This window comes from Dipodomys merriami, unplaced genomic scaffold (assembly GCF_024711535.1).
Source record: "Dipodomys merriami isolate MVZ:Mamm:240054 unplaced genomic scaffold, mDipMer1.0.p SCAF_57, whole genome shotgun sequence".
Taxonomy (NCBI): domain Eukaryota; kingdom Metazoa; phylum Chordata; class Mammalia; order Rodentia; family Heteromyidae; genus Dipodomys; species Dipodomys merriami.
The window spans coordinates 7,397,152-7,415,069 of NW_027206146.1; the positions used below are offsets into that span (position 1 = coordinate 7,397,152).

Consider the following 17,918-nt stretch of genomic DNA (forward strand, 5'->3'; position numbering starts at 1 on the left):
CCCAATAGTCTCCACATGGGCCTTGTGGGTCAACATATATCCCTTAGTCTGAAGGCTGGTGACTTAGAGATGGAGGGAGAGAGGAGGAGAGGAAGGGTTAAAAAGGTGTGAAGTGGAGTGTTCATTGACAGTCAAGATAATCTGGAACTACAGGCATTCCACAGTGTCCTCCTGGCCCCTCCTGAGGCCTCCCGAGATGGGTCTGTTTTCTTACACAGCAGCAGCAACAGGAACAGCAAACGATTCCCCTTCTCCCTTTTCCTGAGCTGGAGCTCTTCAAGGGCAAACACAAACAAGCTGATTCTCATCCGCTTGTGCCTCCGACCAGTACGGGCGCTCAATAAGAACCCCTCGTGAGCACCTTCTTCAGGGGAAACTGAGGTATTACGTTGCCCCAGCGGGTCTGGTTGGTCAGTCACCATTCTCTAGCAGCTTTTGAAAGTTGTTTTGAATCTTTTCTGGTTTCACTGTGTTGGCTGTGAGCTCTTGGCAGAGGACCTCCACGTTTAACTGTACTTCAGACCCCAGGCCCAATGAGACCGTCTGTTCAGTACTGTGGGTGTCCACAGTGGATGTCAGGGACCCCAGCTGCTCCTCCAGAGTGTTAATTCTGTATCTCATGTAGAAAGTGGAGATGATAAATGCACACACAACAATTGCATAGAATATAAGAATATGCTGAACACCTGGACATTTCTCAGACTTGACATTAGGTGAGATTCCAAATGTTTCTAACTGACCATGTGTGGGAAGGTTCTTGGCTTTACCATCAGGCACTCTGTTCAAATGGGTGTCGGCCCGAGGTGGTTTTGCCTCCACTTTGGTGGCATTCAGAACTGTCTGGGATTGTGTCACGTGGAAGTCTCGGGAGTTCTCTGATTACAGAGTCTGAGAACCTGAACTGCTGTATCCTTCCGTGTCCTGCCTTCTTTGTTCAACCACTCCATTGAGGTCTGAGAATTCATCATTGAAGTCCAGAGGCAAAGATGAAGGGCGGTCTTCCCGGAAGCTGTTTTCAGGAGAAGATGGATTGGGACTGTTACCAACACTCGAATTGTCTAAGTGTCCACACACAGATCTGAGCAGTTTGTATGTGGAATCTCTGGAGAGTAACAGATGAATATGTACCTGTCTGTGACTGTTGTTATGATCAGAGCATTTGGCACCAGAAGAGCAGTTTTGGTTTTCTTTATTAGGGTACTGAAAAAGCTGGAATAGTGACCTTAGTGTCTTTTCCAAAGACCTTGGAATGAAAACAAATCCAGTTCTCTGATACAAAGAGCTTTCCTTGGCACAGTATTTCTTTCTGTAGAGCGCATGTAACACTGTGTCTCAGAGGCTCCTCGGTTGGGACTTCAAGGAACAACTTGTGAAACTGCATGTTTGCCTTGTACTGGCTGGAAGATGAAGATTTTTTCCTTTCAGTCTTCGGGACATTTCTGCTTTCTGTTTTGCATCCGTTCTTGTCACCTGACACAGATGCACCCTCAAAACTGGATTTTGACCGCAGGCAGATGCTCTTTTTCTGGTCTGGAGATTCAGCTTCCGTGGATGGGGCAGGCGACTGGACTGTGGGGACCTGCACACTTTCTTTCTGTCCTCCATACCATTCTCAGCCTCGGAGTGAGGCTTTGCTCTCCCTCTTCCCGAGCACCTTCGCAGGCTTCATGTTGTCCACTTCTTGCTGTAGTTCAGTCATCAGGGATCAGGGCCGCGTCTGCACACCTAGAGTCCTCGTCGGTGGGCTGCCAGCCTCCAGGGCTCAGGCACCTGGCGGCCCCTCACCTGGCCTGGCCTTGCCGCGCCCCAGCAGCGCCCTCCACGCGCACCATCGCCGGCCGCCCCCGCGCACGCTGTACAGGAGTTTTAATGCTCAATTAGATTATAAAAATGAAAGTTGGCAATGAGAAGTACAAGTTGTCACGTCAAAAACGAGCTTTACAACGTTAGGTGTGGGGGGCGAGGGGGGAGGATTGGGGGGGAAGATTGGGTGGGGGGGTGGGGCGTAGGCTGGGAAGGGATGTGAAGGATAAACAAAGGAGGAGGCTGCAATGCTTGATAAGAAATGAATGCATTATCCTGCCCATGTAATTGTAACCGCGCTGTACAGTATGTTAACAAAATATAAAAATTAAAATTAAAAAAAAAGAAAGTTGGCCATGTGCCTGGGGCTCACACCTGTAATCCTATATACTCAGGAGGCTGACACTGAAGATCCAGGTTCAAAGCCAGCCCAGGCAGGAAAGTCCATGAGCCGCTTATCTCCAATTAAAAACCAGGAAACTGGAAGTGACACAGTGGCTAGCCGTGAGCTGAAGAGCTAAGGGTCAATGCTCAGTCCCAAAATTCTTTTGGAATTCCAATGGCAAAGTGACATTATTTTGTCCAATATGATAAAACTGTGTGGTCAGTCTTAGACAAACAGCACAAAGCAAACTATGAGGCAAAATACAAACACAACAAACAACATTTTTCACAGCTATTTGAGAACTAGATGACAAAGAGCAGAAAATGTTTAGACAACTTTGTTAGCATGGCATATTAGTATACAAATGGATCTTTGAACAATTTCTTTTTATGTATCCCATTTTTTTCACATCTAAAACATTTTTTTTTTTTGGGTCCGGTCATGGGGCCTGAACTCTGGGCCTGGGTGCTGTCCTCAGCTCTTCAGCTCAAGGCTAGCGCTCTATCACTTGAGCCACAGCACCACTTCCGGCTTTTTTTTTCTTTTTGCTTATATGGTGCTGAGGAATCGAACCCAGGGCCTCAGGCATGCAAGGCAAGCGCTCTACCATTGAGCCACCTTCCCAGCCCTCATCTAAAACATTTTAAGATGTTTCATGGTGGGTGCCATTATGGCTGCAGCTGAGAGGCCAATGTCATTACAGACTTCAATATGATTTGTAACATCGCTGTTTGCAGCCTTGATGGAGTGTAAAGCCTCTGGACACTAAGTTAGCATCCTTCAATGGTATATATTAGGAGAAGTTAGTCTCTTAACTCAGTTTGCAGTTACAGTTTTATGAAGATTATCTTTAACCGGGCTCTGAAATCAACCAAAGGTTCCAGGCCTCCTTGCCTGCTATGTACAGAGGTGATAGCTATTTATCCTGGCTGGGTTACATCTTCCCTGTTCTGATACCTGATCAATCACTTCATTTTGGCCCAGTACCTGTAGGACCACTCCCCATCTGGTAAGCTTGTCCTCCTCAATTACAATGGTAGAGTAGACATGTTGATTTTTTTTTTTTTTGGTCAGTCCTGGGGCTTGAACTCTGGGCCAAGGCACTGTCCCTTATATCTTCAACTCAAGGCTAGCACTCTAACACTTGAGCCACAGCGCCGCTTCTGACTTTTTCTGCTTATGTGATCCTGAGGAATTGAACCCAGGGCCTCATGCATACAAGGCAAGCACCCTACCACTAAGCCACCTTCCCAGCCCCAAGAATGTCTATGGTGTTTTTTTTTGTTTGTGTGTTTGTTGTTCTTTTTGTCAATCGTGGGGACGTGTTGATTTTTCAAAGCCTGGAGATGAGCTTCCTGACTCACTACATTTCAAATTGTAGCTATTGACTGGGCTTTAGGCAGGCTTTGGTGACGTTTGACCAGTCAGGAGTGGAAGAGAGATTGCCTCTCAGGGGACCCCATCACACCTGAGAGGGTGCGATGACATCACAGCCTAGGTCTCACGAGGTCACAGCCCAGGCATTGGGTGGATATGTGAGTGAACACCATCCCCGTAATGCCCTGCGATTCATTCATGTCCTGTGGGTTCCTGACTACTGGGTCTGGCACAAAAATGTCAGAGAAATTTAAGTATGGGAATGCATCAAACCCTATGTTATTCAAATGTTTGCTGGTCCTGAGACTTGAACTCAGGGCCTGGGCACTGTCCCTCAGTTTTTCGCTCAAGGCTCACACTCTACCACCCGACCAGAGCTCCACTTCCAGTCCTCTGCCTTGGAACCTCCGGGCCTGTAGCCCCATTCCCTCCTGCTGTCTACAAAATAGGGACCAAAAAGTAGCTCCGTTATTGAAGACCTGTGCTTAACACGGTAGAGCACCAAGAAATTAAACCCAAATATCCACAGAGAAATGGCTACATCATCCAAACCAGGTTAAGAGATCAAAATAGAATATTACTCAGTGTTGAAAATGCAGACAATTCAGACCCATGGCAAGCACATAACACAAGACTGGCATTAACAAAAACCTGAACATTACCTTACTCATGTAACTGTAACCTCCCTGTCCAGTATCTTTACAATAAAATTAAATTAAAATAAATTGGCACTGGGTAGTTGGCTCAGTGGTAGAGTGCTTGCCTCATATGAGTGAGGCCCTGGATTCAAATCCTTGGCATCACATAAACAGAAAAAGCCGGCCGTGGTCCTATGACTCAAGTGGTAGAGTGCTAGCCTTTAGCAAAAGAAGCTCAGGATTAGCACCTTGACCCAGAGTTCAAGCCCAGGACTTGAAGAGAAAAAAAAAAAGCCAGGCCCCAGTGACACACACCTGTAATCCCAGCTAATTCGGAAGTAAGGATCAAAGTTGGAAGCCAGCCCAGGCAGCAAAGCCCAAGAGACTCATCTACAACAAGACAAAAAGTGGAGCTGTGGCTAAAATGGTAGAGCACTAATCTTAAGCACAAAAACACAGGGACAGTGCTCAGGACCTGAGTTCAAGCCACAGGAAAAAAAAAATGGATTCATCCTCCAGAGAGAACAACCCACTTCCCAGGTACAGCCTACACCAGGGCAACCCCAAAGAGTTCCCAGTGCAATGCTACCTAGATTTCATCGCTCCTGAACATCATAGACATGGGTTCCTGGGGGTTGGGAAGGTGGCGCAGTGGTAGAGCATTTGCCTCACATTGATGAGACCCTGGGTTCGCTTCCTTAGCACCACATAAACAGAAAGGGCAGGAAGTGGTGCTGTGGATCAAGTGGTAGAGCGCTTGCCTTGAGCTAAAAAACTGAGAGACCCAGGGTCAGTTCAACCCCCTTGAACAACTACAAAAAAAAGGGAAACAAGGAAGGAAGGAAGGAAGGAGAGAAATCAGTTTCTGTGGTATGTACAAACACACACACACACCATCCCCATAAAGTTACAGAATTATTTGTTGTTTCTCAAATCTGCAAGGTCAGGATAAAGAAAAAAAGTCTGAGAAACTGTCCCTGCATCCAGGGGCCTAAGGAATCTTGGAGACCCATGACCTGAGGGATCATGGCTGACATCCTGGAGTGGAGAGAGATCCTAGGGGAAACAGAGGAAATTGGAAGGACAATGCATTGAGGAATCTTGGCAAAGATCTTGGAGTGATATTAGTAGATTGAACTTGGGGTGTTGATCCAGAAGTCCGGCACTTCCCTCTCCACGATTTTTTCTGATATCTACACCTCTTCTCAAAATAATGAATTAGTGCATTAAAAAATATTAGGTAATCTTATACCCTAGCCTATTTCCTCTTGTATTTCTAGTTTTCTGCCTTGAACTGAGGAACAGATGAGCACAGTTCACCCTATGCATGATTTCACAGTTGCCCAATAAAAATCCCTGGGGACAATCACAGGGTTTTTTATCATCAATTAATCTTAGTTAATGATTGTCTTCACCATCCAGACTCTGTCACCACTTCCACAGTGGCAGTGGCAGTGGCCTGGGACCAAGAGCCAGGCACCGAGGACTCTGCCATGGCTCAGGACTACGTGTGGTACCAGGGCATTCCTTTCCCTGTTGTGGATTTCAACCCTGAAGTCACAAAAGCAGTCCATGAGGAGCTGGTGCTGAAGGACGAAGACATCATCACGGTGACCTAACCCAAATCAGGTGAGCAGAGGGAGCTGTGGCTGGGTGGGAAAAGCCAGAGCTGTGACCTCACTCCCAACTGTGTCCCAGGTAGGAATGGTGTAGTAGCTGATTATTGAAGACTTGTGGCCCTGTGGTATTGTGCCAGGCTTGAGCGCAACAGCTCATGGACAGCGCCTAGGCCCTCTTCAAGCTCCAGGGTTGGCAGCAGATTTTTTTTAAATAGGTGTTTTTAAGGTGCTCCATAGTTCATTATATGAAAAGGATAATTTTGATGTTACCTGGAGAAAAAGCATGATCTCAAATAGAAGAATCATGATGGGCCATAGTTAGGACCTGGAAAACTTGGGGTAAACACAAGGCACTGGCAGGCAGGGAGCCTGTGTGAAGGGGCACGGGGAGTGGGGAGGGAGCTCTGAGGGCACACTGCAAGGGAAATGTGCTGAAAACCACAGCCAGTGAGGGCACTGCAGGATTTCAGCAACAGCTGACAGCTGCATTAAACCCAAATATCCACAGAGAAATGGCTGCACAATCCCAAGCAAGTTGAGAGATCAAAGTGGAATATTATACACTGTTGAAAATGCAGACAGCTCAGGAAAGGATCCATCACATGCTTCCCAGGGGACCATGCAGAGGCAGGCAGGCACAGCAGAAAGATGGTTACAAGGTTTATTAGAGGAGCCATTTCTCCCGCAGAGAGAGAGCTCATGACCACCTCCACTATCTAGCAGCAGCAGGGGCTGGGGGTAGGAAGTGAGGTAGGTGGGAGCTCAGGTGGGTCTGGGTGGAGAGAGGGAGGGGCCAGCTGTATGGCAAGATCTCCAGGACAGGGAGCAGCTCAGAAATGGGTGCAGCTGAGGACCAAGGTGAGCATAATGCTTCCTACTTAGACCCATGCTCTACTATTATCAGGACATTTTGCCATTTGAAACCCCATGATTCAAGGCCATAGTGCAAAAAAAAACCAAACAAACTGTGTACTATTGCACTTACATACAAGGCCCAAACTGCCAAAGTCCTGGTGTGATAAGAGAATGATGGGGCAGGTGGCAAGCAAATCAATATTCAGTGTCATGGACAGTGTAGACTTATTAGATGACAAAATACTGGCACTGAGTGAGCTATGATTAAAATACACTAAACACTACTTATCCATATCAGATTGCATACCTGAGAAAGTTTATATCTGTAAGGTCTATGTTACATATGCTTTACCATTATATATGTGTGGGTGTGCATGTATGTATAAGTGTGTGTGTGTGTGTGTATCAACCCATTGGTTGATTGAGGTTCTCTCTCTGATTCACACCAAGGGGGATCCCAACTGGGTTCGATCTGTACCCACATATGTTTGTTCCCCATGGATCGAGACTACAAGTGGACATGAATTCAAAGAGGAGAGGAAGGAGGGTCCCCCCCTCATCACCTCCCACCTCCCCATCCAACTCTTCCCCAAGTCTTTCTTCACTTCCAAGGCCAAGGTCAGTGATCAGTGCCCAATAACTGTTCCATCAAGGCCTTTTCCTCTTAAAAATCCACATACCCAGCAGGTCTGGCATTCTCCTTCTGTACTTCATGGAGGATCCCAGACTCTCCTTCATGAATTGAAGGTCCTCAGACCAAACCAGATTCCAAGATGTGGACCATGGCTGTGTAATCCCTGACAGATGAACTGGATGACTAACTGAAAGACTAACCAAACTGTGCTTTAAGTGGATACCCAGGCCTTGTGTGGTCAGCCCAGCTAAACAGGAGGCTGAGATCTGAGGATCAAGATCAGAAGTCAGCCCAGGTAAGAAAGGCCAGGTGATTCTTTTTTTTTTTTTTTTTTTGTCGGTCGTGGGACTTGAACTCTGGGCCTCGGCACTGTCCCTCAGCTCTTCAGCTCAAGGCGAGCGCTCTACCACTTGAGCTACAGCGCCACTTCCGGTTTTCTGGTGGTTTATTGGAGATCAGAGTCTCACGCTCTCTCCTGCCCGGGCTGGCTTTGAACCCAGATCCTCAGATCTCACCCTCCTGAGTAGCTAGGATTACAGTCATGAGCCACCAGCGCCCGGCTGGCCAGGTGATTCTTATCTCTGATGAGCTATCCAAAATAAAGCCAGAAGTGGAGCAGCAATTCAATTGGTAAAGTACCAGCCTGAGCATCAAAACACAGGGACAGCACCTAGGTCCTGAGTAAAAAAAAAAAAAAAAGAAGTAGAAGAAAAGAAAAAAGAAAAAGAAAATTGAGCTTGTGTAGTTTCAATGTCATGTGACCTGGTATCAGTGGTCTGACTCTGAAGGCTGTGCAGTGAATAAACACCTGGTGCTAATGGCCAGATCAGACCAGGAGCCTTTGTCCCGCTTCCCCAGCCCAGGACACACCACACACGATGCACACTCTTCCCTGGCACAATGCTACCTAGATTTGTTCCTGAATACCATAGAAATGGGTGTGTCTGTGCTTTGAAATCTCTGTTGTATCATTTCAGCTCCCTCGTTCAATGGATTTTTGTTTTGTTTTTGTGCCACTCCTGGGACTTGAACTCACAGCTGTCCCTGAGCTTTTGTACTCAAAGCTGTTATTCTACCAGTTTGCGCCATAGCTCCCCTTGAGGTTTTCAGGTAGTTAATTGGAGACGGGTGTCTCATGAGCTGATCTGCCTGGGCTAGCTTCAAACTATGATCCTCAGATAGGAGCTACCTGAGTAGCTGTGGTGACAGGTGAGAGCCACCCATGCCCAGATGTTTCAATGATGTTCACAGAACAATTCGAAAATCTGTAGCCAAGAAAGTCTAACCAGCGTCTGCTCTCCTGTGTTTAGTAGATAAAGATCCCTGATATGTTAAGGAAATGCGTTGTCCCACCATTGTTTTATGCCAGGCTAAGTGATTGGATTGTAGGAACTCTGAAAAGTATTTCACAAACTAATGCACAACCAAAAGATCAACAGATACTTCAATGTTGGAGCAAAAAATGGCTAGAATTTCTCTGAACACCAAGAGTGCAAGAAATGATGAGAATATTGTTTAATTCTCTCCTTTCTTCCTTTAAGATGATCTATGTCATCAGAAATCCTAAGGATGTCCTTATATCTGGTTATTATTTCTGGCGTTTTACAAATCTGGCTAAGAAACCAGAGTCACTGGTACAATATTTTGAATGGTTCTTGCAAGGACATGGTGAGTAGACTGTGAAGTGAATGGAGAAGAATTTAAACCTCTTTGAGTGTCCCCTACCTCAAAGGTCTCCTTTAAGTCTCACCATCTGTGGGTCCAATGCTTCCTCCTCCCAGAACTCACATTGGCTAAAGGCAGCACCAGACTTCTTCCATGATGGAAGGTCCCAAGGTGTTTTGAGCCCCTGGAGCTTCCGTAGCCATGGAGGACCGGCCCCCTCCTGGGTGCTCTACTCCCAGATGTTGGCTCACAGCTTCTCACTTGCTTCCCACACAACCCAACTCTACCTTCCCTATATATTTTTATATTTTAAATTTGTTTGACTGTCTGTGTCAGAGTTTCTCACTTGAAGTTAGGATCACTCTGTGTCTAGTCATGCAAAAGTACTGGGTCATTCCTCATGCTTGTAATTTTGTCACTTCTCCATGGTTCTGTCAGGGGTCCATGGCCTGAGTTGGGTATGAAGGGTGGGGGACCCCACATCTGTGCTCTACGTACGTCATCATCTGGTGTCTCAGGCCCTCTGGGTTTAGCTTCACAACCTGCAGAAGTGCTTGGTGAGCTGTTTCTCCCCTGATTCAACATCTCTTACCACTTGGATCTATAGTTAGGGCTGGTGGATCACGCCTATAATCTCAGCTACTCAGGAGCTGAGAGCTGAGGGACAGAGTTGGAAGCCAACCCAGGCAGAAAGTCCTTGAGGCTCTCATACCCACTCAATCATCATGATGCAGGGACTGAAGGTGTGGCTCACGTGGTAGAGAGGAGTGTAGAAACCGAGGGACAGTGCTCTGGCCCTGATTTCAAGCAAAGATGTTTCAAGTAGAATAAAGCACACCAAGGCCTCTGCAGACTGACCTGCTGGGAGCCATGGGCAGGGATGGAAGGTGCCTCGTGTGCGTGTGTCACAGCTCAGACCTTGCACTCAGACTTGTGCTTAGTTGTGCAAGTGATTGATTTGGACCAAGCTGGCATGGAAGGCACTCACCCTGAGTTCTGAGTTCTCAGTTACACCCTGGTGAAGGTGCCAGGGACCAGAGCAATCAGTGCTGAGTCCAACATGCAAATCGGGAATGGTGGAGAATTTTCACGCTGGCCCACTCTTCCCCCTGCAGTACCTTATGGGTCATGGTTTGATCACGTCCCAGGCTGGATGTCCATGAGGGAAAAGGAGAACGTGCTGGTCCTTAGTTATCAGCAGATGAAAAAGGTAACGATTGATTTTACATGCACCCCACCCCCCACTGCCCTCTCCACCCCTTCTACCATCTCTCCTGTTCTCCACTATGTTTTTACCCCAGTATCCTCCCCCCAGTCTCCATCCCACCTTCTATGTCAACATTCTACATCCTGTTGTGTGTTATTCCTTCCTGCATGCCTCTCATGCTCATTTTCTTCCTTTTTTTTGTTTCGAGATGGAGTCTTGAACTCAGTACCTGATGTTTTGTTTTTGGCTGGTGCTCTACCCACTGCTTCATGCCATCAACTCCACAGGCCACCCATCCTTGCTCCTACCAGGGCCTTCTGCTGTTTCTGTCTTCTCCTGCTCAATCCTGCTCAGTCATGCTCTGTGTTGTCCCCTCTTATACTCCAGCCATGTTTTTCTCTCCTTAGGACCTGAGGAGCATGGTAGAGAGGATCTGTGGGTTCCTGGGGAAGGCGCTGGAACCCGGAGAGCTGGACTTGGTCCTGGAGAACAGTTCCTTCCAGGCCACGAAGGAGAACAAGATGTCCAACCTCCCTGATGTCCCAGAGGACCTTCTTCCTGCTGGTTTCAAAATCACGAGGAAAGGTATGGAAATGTCCCAGGGAAGGAGGTGCTGGAAGCCAGGGAAAGAAATCTGGTCTCCAACCACACACTCCTGGCCAGGGATCACCCAGGAACAGGCTGGATGTTCACTTCCAGCTTGTGTTAAAATAAAGGAAACTGGAAGTGGAGCTGGGGTTCAAATGGTAGAGTGCCAAGCCTTCAGCAAAAGAAGCTCAAGATTAGTGCCCAGGCCCAGAGTTTAAGTCCTACAACAGAAAAACAATTCTTGTGATAGTAAGTGGATCTGAAAAGAAAACAAAGTGTAAGTACCAGCTGGGTATCCATGGCTCAGGCCTATAATCCTAGCTGCCCAGGAACCTGAGATCTGAACATCACAGTTCAAATACTGATGGCGTAGCATAGTCCAGGAGATTCCTTCTCTCCAGTAAACTACCAAAAAAACAAAGAATGGAGTTGTGGCTCAAGTAGTAGAGCATGAGGCTTGAACAGAAAATAACTCCAAACAGCACCTAGGCCCTGAGTTCAAACTCCTGTATAGACACACACTTGCACACACATACACACACTTAACAATTATATAAAAACTATATTCAAATTCCTATTAAATAAAAATGCTATTGTGTGACTATAAGACCACATCCTGAGCTTTCCCACTACCACACATCTGTGGAGGATGTGCCCCTCTGGTGGTAGGGGGCAGAACTTGAGAGGAGAGCACTGGACATGGAGCGTGGTGGCTGTGGAGTCTATTTCCCAGGGAGATCTGTGGCCTACCCTCGGAGCAGGCAGAGGGCAGAAGGGACACCAAGGGACAGCGCCTTCTTGCCCTGACCCAGTCTGGTGTCATTGTTTTTCCACGGCCTAGGTATCACGGGGGACTGGAAGAAGCACTTCACCCCAGCCCAGACCCAAGCCTTCGAAGAATCATCCTGGGAAAAGATGGTGGGACTTCCTCCAGAGCTGTTCTCATGGGACTAAGTCCAGATTTAGCTCCTTGTCTGTTAGGATGAAGACTTGTGTCCCCAACTTATGGAGGTGAACGGACTGGGTTGAGATCATAGCATTAGTCTGTCATTCCAATCAGGAAGTCTGACTTTGCCTGTCACATCTTTGGTGCAATCACCAGGACGGGTGGCAGCCACACACAGGTGAGGAGCACAAAGGGACCGTTGTGTGTTCCTGCTGAAATCAATGGGGCCACGACACAGAGGGCTGACAAACATGCCTTACTGTTCTGTTTAGCAAAGACAACCTGCATGAAAGGCTGCGGGGGTCCCTCGTGTGGGGACAGTGGGCTGCCCGTGGCAGGAGGCTGCCTGAGGTTTCCTGGATGTGCTGCCTTGAGTGGAAGCTCTGTCCCAAATTGGGACAACCTGGGATGAGGCCAGAACAGACTACAGATTGTGGAATTCAGGTTTGGGACACCAGGAGCCTGGAGCCTTTTGCCAGCTCCCAGTGCCCTGAGTCCATTGGACAAAGTATTTATTGAGTAGAGCACAGGGGTGTACGTGTACAAAGTGAGATCACCATTTCCCTGACATCACAAGCACCAATACTACAATACAATCTTAATCACAAGCACCCATTGTGTGGTATCATCTCCCTCAAGTGATAAATATCTCCTTCACCTTAAGCAGCAGGAGTGAGCAGCAAATGACTTAGAGTTCACATAGATTTTTGTCTATCCCAAAGATCCCAGAAGGTCTGCTGTGGAAATAGCCTACACCCAAGAAAGAAATATGAAGTCCTATTAGTCCAGAAGGGATTGACCTTTCCAGGAAGCTCTCAGGATTCTAAGAGTTCATGTTCAGAGGAGGCCTTCCATCCTCCCAATTCTTTCCCCTCTCACAGCTCCCCCCTTTTCCTATGATTTCAGAAAGCATAATTCTCATTTTTGTTTGAGCTAGGGTAAGCTGCATGCTAGAAGATAAATACTGAAATAGACAGGAGGCTATCGGGATAATCCATAAAATAGAGGATCTTGGGCTCAGAAAAGGCAAAAAAAAAAAAAAAACAGGAAAACTATTCTGGAAGTCCCCAGTTATCACTGAATTTTAACTTTTTCAGTTCCTGTTTGAGCTGCTCTAGCTGGTTCTGAATCCTTTCAGAATTGCCAGTTATCTTAAAGCAGCTCAGTCCTTCAAACAGTTCACAGCGTAAATAGTTTTTCAACAGCAAACAATCTGTGGTGGTTCCAATGTGTCAAATTATTGTTCTTCCCCTTTTCATTTCTTGATTGATTGATTGATTGATTGATTTGTTGATTGCTTTCTTGATTTATTTATCTGTCATTTGGTTGAAAATACAAGGTTGTCTGCTGCACTCTTTCTGGACCCCTTCTTCAAATCCAGGGACATTCAGAATAAAAGCTGCAGCTATAGCCCTATCCACAGTATTTAACAGCATTAAGTTATCACAATTTGGAGTAAGATCCTGTCTTATGCATCTCTTATTCTGATGGGTCAAATTACTAAGACAAACAGGCACCATTCTCCTAACATAACAGTCACGGATAATTTGTCTTTAGAATGCCATATGCCTTTCCTCCACAATAGAAAGACCAGCCTATGCCGACTCTTTTTCCTTGTGGCAAACAGTCTTGTCATGGATAAACAGTTGCTAAGGTCATTTGCACAGCAGAAGCATGAAAACTCACAATGAACTAGCAATTCAAGGACCAAAGTTAATTCATTCTCTCAACTCTCATCTTCTTGACCACTAATTTCATCCTGAGTTATAGTTTTACCTCTTTTAAACTGACAGCATGTCCTACTAAACTTTATATTAGAACATTTTGCACAGAAGAGCCTTCTTTGATACAAAAGAAAGTTTCAATCATTGTCTTTTTTTTTTTTTTTTTTTTGGTTTGAACTTTTGGCTTGAACTTTGGGCCTGGGCGCTGTCCCCAACCTCTTCAGTTCAAAACTGAAAACTCTTCAGTTCCCAAGAGGGTTATTTAACTTGTACAAGGCTCTGAATTTGCTAGGAGTTCTTACCTTCTGAACAATTTCTTTTTATGTATCCCATTTCATTTTTTTCACATCTAAAACATTTTAAGACGTTTTATGGTGGGTCCCATTATGGCTGCAAAAGAGGAGCCAATGTCATTACAGACTTCAATATGATTTGAAATATCACCATTTGCAGCCTTGATGGAGTGTAAAGCCTTGAACACTCAATTAGCACTCGTTTTTTTTTTTGTTTGTCTGTCGTGAGGCTTGAACTCTGGGCCTGGGTGCTGTCCCACAGCTCTTCAGCTCAAGGCAAGCACTCTACCACTTGAGCTACAGCACCACTTCCAGTTTTCTGGTGGTTTATTGGAGATAAGAGTCTCACAGTCTCTCCTTCCCGGGCTGGCTTTGAACCGGGATCCTCAGATCTCAGCCTCCTGAGTAGTTAGGATTACAGGCGTGAGCCACCAGCACCCAGCTTCAATTAGCATTCTGAAATGGTATATATTTGGAGAAGTTAGTCTCTTCACTCAGTTTGCACTTACAGTTTTATGACGATTATCTTTAACTTGGCTCTGAAATCAACCAAAGGTTTCAGGCCTCCTTGCCTGTTATGTACAGAGGTGATAGCTGTTTATCCTGGCTGAGTTGCCACTTCCCTGTTCTGATACTGGAACCATCACTTCATTTTTGGCCAGTACCGGTAAGACCACTCCCAGTCAACCACCCTGTCTGGTAAGCTGGTCCTCCTCAATTACTATGGGAAGGCAGACAGATTGATTTTTTTTAATCAGTCGTGGGGCTTGAACTATAGGCCGTGGCACTGTCCCTTAGATCTTCAACTCAAGGCTAGTGCACTACCACTTGAGCCACAGTGCCGTTTCTGGCTTTTTCTGCTTATGTGGTTCTGAGGAATCAAAACCAGGGCCTCATGCATGCAAGGCAAGCATCCTACCACTGAGCCATCTTCCCTGCTCCAAGAATGTCTATGGTGGTTTTTTGTTTGTGTGTTTGTTGTTCTTTTTGTCAGTCATGGGGACATGTTGATTTTTCAAAGCCTGGAGCTGAGCTTCCTCACTCACCACATTTCAAATTGTAGCTATTGACTAGGCTTTAGGCAGGCTTTGGTCAAGTTTTCCCAATGAGGAGTGGAAGAGAGATCGCCTCTCAGGGGACCTCATCACACCAGAGAGGGTATAATGACATCACAGCCCAGGTCTCACGAGGTCACAGCCCAGGCATTGGGTGGATATGTGAGTGAACACCATCCCCGTAATGCCCTGAGATTCATTCATGTCCTGTGGGTTCCTGACTACTGGGTCTGGCACAAAAATGTCAGTAAGAAATGTAAGTATCGGAATGCATCAAGCCCTATGTTATTCAAGTGTTTGCTAGTCCTGAGACTTGAACTCAGGACCTGGGCACTGTCCCTCAGTTTTTCCCTCAAGGCTCACACTCTACCACCCAAGCCAGAGCTCCACTTCTAGTGCTGTGCCTTGGAACCTCCGGGCCTGCAGCCCCCATTCCCTCCTGCTGTCTACAACATAGGGACCATGTAGTAGTTCCATTATTGAAGACCTGTGGCTAACATGGTAGAGATCCAGGAAATTAAACCCAAATATCCACAGAGAAATGGCTGCATCATCCAAACCAGGTTAAGAGATCAAAATGGAATATTACTCAGTGTTGAAAATGCAGACAACTCAGACCCATGGGAAGCACATAACACAAGACTGGCATTAACAAAAACCTGTGCATTACCTTACTCATGTAACTGTAACCTCTCTGTCCAGTATCTTTACAATAAAATTAAATTTAAGAAAATTAGCACTGGGAAGTTGGCTCAGTGGTAGAGTGCTTGCCTCATATGAGTGAGGCCCCGGATTCAATTCCTTACCATCGCATAAACAGAAAAAGCCAGAAGTGGCGCAATGGCTCAAGTGGTAGCGTGCTAGCCTTGAGCAAAAGAAGCTCAGGAATAGCACCTTGACCCAGAGTTCAAGCCCAGGACTGGAAAATTTAAAAAAAGGCACCAGTGGCTCACACCTGAAATCCTAGCTAATCAGGAAGTAAGGATCAAAGTTGGAAGCTAGCCCAGGCAGCAAAGGCCAAGAGATTCTTATCTCCAATGAGCCACCAACAAGACAAGAAGTGGAGCTGTGACTAAAGTGGTTGAGCACCAGTATTAAGCACAAAAACACAGGGACAGTGCCCAGGCCCTGAGTTCAAGCTCCAGGAGGAATAAATAAAATGGCTTTTTCCTCCATAGAGAACATCCCACTTCCCAGGTACAGCCTACACCAGTCACAACCCCAAACAGTTCCCAGTACAATGCTACCTAGATTTGTTCACTCCTGAATATCATACACATGGGTTCCTGGCGGCTAGGAAGGTGACTCAGTGGTAGAGTGTCTGCCTCACATTAATGAGGCCCTTGGTTCGATTCCTCAGCAGCACATAAACAGAAAAGACCGGAAGGGGCACTGTGGCTCAAGTGGTAGAGCACTTGCCTTGAGCTAAACAACTGAGAGACCCAGGGCCAGTTCAAGCCCCATGACCAACTACAAAAGAATTGAAGGAATGAAGACATAGTCATACCATCAGACATTTACTTGAACCTTTAGTGGTTAGTCTTACTCATTTCTATATTTTGAAATGAACATTTAAAACAAGTCTTACCTCCCAAATCCTTTTCTCAGCTCAAGGAAACTTGTTTTGGTTTTTGGTTTTGTATGTGTTTGTTTTTGTCGGTCATGGGGCCTGAACTCTGGGCCTAAGTGCTGTCCCTGAGCTCTTCAGCTCAAGGCTAGTACTCTACCACTTGAGCCACAGCCCCACTTCTGGCTTTTTCTGCTTATATGGTGCGGAGGAATTGAACCCAGGATTGTTTCCTTATTATTCAGGTCTATCATTTTTACTATAATGTGTCTAGAAGTGTTTATCCAGGGATCTTGCTTGTTGGGTGTTCTATACGCTTCTGTTATGTGGGTAAGATGTTCCTTTTTGTGGTGGGGAAAATTTTCACTGATTATCTTGTTGAATAGGTGTTGCATTCCCTTGCTCTGGAATCCCTCACCTTCGTCCACTCCTATTATATGAAGGTTGAATTTCTTGGCATTATCTGCTTGCTCTTGAATTTCCCTTTGGTTTAATTTGAGTGATTTTTCCATATCTGTCACTTTTTGGTCCAGTTGGTGTCCGTGTGTGTTGTTGCTGAAATAAATGGGGCCACGGCACCAAGGGCTGACAAATATGCCTTAGTGTTCTGTTTAGCAAAGACGACCTGGGTGAAAGGCTGCGGAGGTCCCTCTGGTGGGGACAGCTGGCTGCCCATGGCAGGAGGATGCCTGAGGGTTTGCTGGATGTACTGGGGAAGGGATTTCGTCCCCTGCATTGATCTTGAGTGGAAGCTCTGTCCCAACTTGGGACAACATGGGATGAGGCCGGAACAGACAGCAGGTCCTGGAATTGAGGTTTGGGGCACCAGGAGCCTGAAGCCTTTTACCAGTTTGCAGAGCCCTGAGTACATTTGACAAGGTATTTATTGAGTAGGGCACAGGGGCAGAGGTGTACAAAGTGAGATCACAATTTCCCGGACATCACAAGCACCAATACTACAATACAATCTTAATCACAAGCACCCATTGTATGGTATCATCTCCCTCAACTGATAAATAACTCCTTCATCTTAAGCACCAGGTGTAAGCAGCAAATGACTTAGAGTTCATATCGATTTTTGTCTATCCCAAAGATCCCAGAAGGTTTGATGTGGAATTAACCTACACCCAAGAAAGAAATCTGAAGTCCTATCAATCCAGAAGGGATTGACCTTTCCAGGAAGCTCTCAGGATACTGAGAGTTCATGTTCAGAGGAGGCCTTCCATCCTCCCAATACTTTCACCTCTGACAGCTCAATTTTTGGGGGCTCTCACAATCCCCCCTTTTCCTATGATTTCTGAAAGCATAATTTTGATTTTTGTTTGAACTAGCGTATGCTGCATGCTAGAAGATAAACATTGAAATAGACAGGAGGCTAGCCGGATAATCCATAAAATAGAGGATCTTGGACCCAGAAAAGGCAAAAAAACAAAAACAAAAACAAAAACAAAAAAAACAGGAAAATTATTCTGGAAGTCCCCAGTTATCACTGAATTTTAACTTTTTCACCTCCTGTTTGAGCTGCTCTAGCTGGTTCTGAATCCTTTCAGAATTGCCAGTTA

General features: G+C 46.1%; 2 pseudogenes; one reads left to right on the forward strand and one right to left on the reverse strand.

Annotated features, from left to right (window-relative positions):
- Window positions 1-399: 399 nt before the first annotated feature.
- On the reverse strand, window positions 400-1,699 carry LOC138812572 (GRAM domain-containing protein 2B pseudogene; annotated as a pseudogene).
- Window positions 1,700-5,668: 3,969 nt separating this feature from the next.
- On the forward strand, window positions 5,669-13,069 carry LOC138812860 (sulfotransferase 2A1-like; annotated as a pseudogene).
- Window positions 13,070-17,918: the final 4,849 nt, after the last annotated feature.